The sequence below is a fragment of the Bison bison genome, unplaced genomic scaffold (assembly GCF_000754665.1).
Source record: "Bison bison bison isolate TAMUID 2011002044 unplaced genomic scaffold, Bison_UMD1.0 scf7180017855665, whole genome shotgun sequence".
Taxonomy (NCBI): Eukaryota; Metazoa; Chordata; class Mammalia; order Artiodactyla; family Bovidae; genus Bison; species Bison bison.
This window is the reverse complement of record NW_011486238.1, coordinates 4,468-5,800: the sequence shown is the minus strand read 5'-3', so window position 1 is coordinate 5,800 and position 1,333 is coordinate 4,468. Positions and strand designations below refer to the sequence as shown.

Genomic DNA, 1,333 nt, shown 5'->3' with positions numbered 1-1,333 from the left:
TTGTGTGTATCTGCAGACACAAGAGATAAGTGTCAGTCAGGTGCCAAGGGTGGAGAAGGGAGTTGAGGGCAAGTAAAAGATGGGTGGGTTGGAGGGTGTTTGTACTCACAACAGGCTGGACTGGTACAGGTGATGGAAGGCACCCACAAGTTAGCTGAGCCTGTGTCAAAGACGACCCGGAACTCCTGAGGGGGTGTTCCAATGGTGATGTTACCCACGTAGGCAGTCTGTGGGGACCAAGATGGGTGGGTTAGTGCAGATCTGGCTCCCCTCGATTCCCACACTGCTGCCTCCCTCTGGGTGTCACATGTCTTCTGAGATCACTTTCCAATCACCATGCAGCTCACAGCCTTTGTTCTCAGAGGTGCCTGCATTTGATATTTTTTCTTGCACCACGTGGTGTGTGGGATATTCACTCTATGACCAGGGGTTGAAAAAGTACCTCCTGCATTCGAAGCCCAGAGTCATAAGCACTGGACCTCCAGGGAAGTCCTGGTGCCTTCATTTGAGAAGCTCTCTAGTCTCCTCTTCAAACCCAGTCTGTGCACACCCTTCTCCAGGAGGGTCTCCTTGATCAATCCCAGCCACTCCCTCTAAACTCAGACCACATCCCATAAACACTGCACAGGTGACCCTTTCATTTGTCATATATTTACTCTTTGCCTATCCCTCAGGCTGCCTGCACAATCTTGAAGACAAAATGTGCTCTTTTCTCTAATCTAATAACAACATCCACAGTGTTAGATTCTTATGGCCTTACACAGAATAGGGATTCGGTAACTTTTTCCTGCTGTTATTCTTGCATCTGTGGAAGTTGAATTCTTCTGCCTGGGGAATTCACAATTGCTTTGCAGTTGGCTTTATCTTTTGACTAGAGATGGCTCACCCTTCATCTGTAACTGAGTGGCTCACTTAGTTCAGAAAGAACAATCTCCCTCAAACTAATGACACATCTTTGACACAGACATGGATGTTTACCTGCCACCTGGTCATTGCTGGGCCCAGTCACCACAGACCAAGAGTTGTGGATGAGAATGCCTTCTCCTCTGGAATGGGGTTCCTGTTCCCCAGTGTTTCTGCCTCCTGCAGGAGCCCCAGCCCCAACTTCCCTTGTGCCACCTCCAGAAGAACCTCAGTGCTAGGCCAGAGCACCAGGGGGCGCTGTGAGAGCCATCCTCCCTACAAACTCACATCCAGATAGTTCCTCAGGGGGTGAATAGTTATTTTGGAGTCATTCTTGGACAGTCTGTAAGCTTGTTCCTCTAGGAAATTGTTCAGCAAGTTTTTTTCCCTCAGGGTTTCTCGCAAGGTCTTCATTTTCTTTAGAGGCAAA

At 48.8% G+C, this 1,333-nt stretch overlaps 1 pseudogene across 1 annotated transcript in view; it reads right to left on the bottom strand.

Annotated features, from left to right (window-relative positions):
* Positions 1-1,329, bottom strand: part of LOC105002407 — a 6,221-nt pseudogene extending 4,892 nt beyond the window's left edge. The window contains exons 1-2 of the transcript XR_826956.1: positions 1,192-1,329; positions 110-227 (exon numbers count right to left, since the gene is read on the bottom strand). The product of XR_826956.1 is annotated as a pregnancy-associated glycoprotein 2-like (transcript). The remainder of the gene's footprint in view (positions 1-109; positions 228-1,191) is intronic.
* Positions 1,330-1,333: the final 4 nt, after the last annotated feature.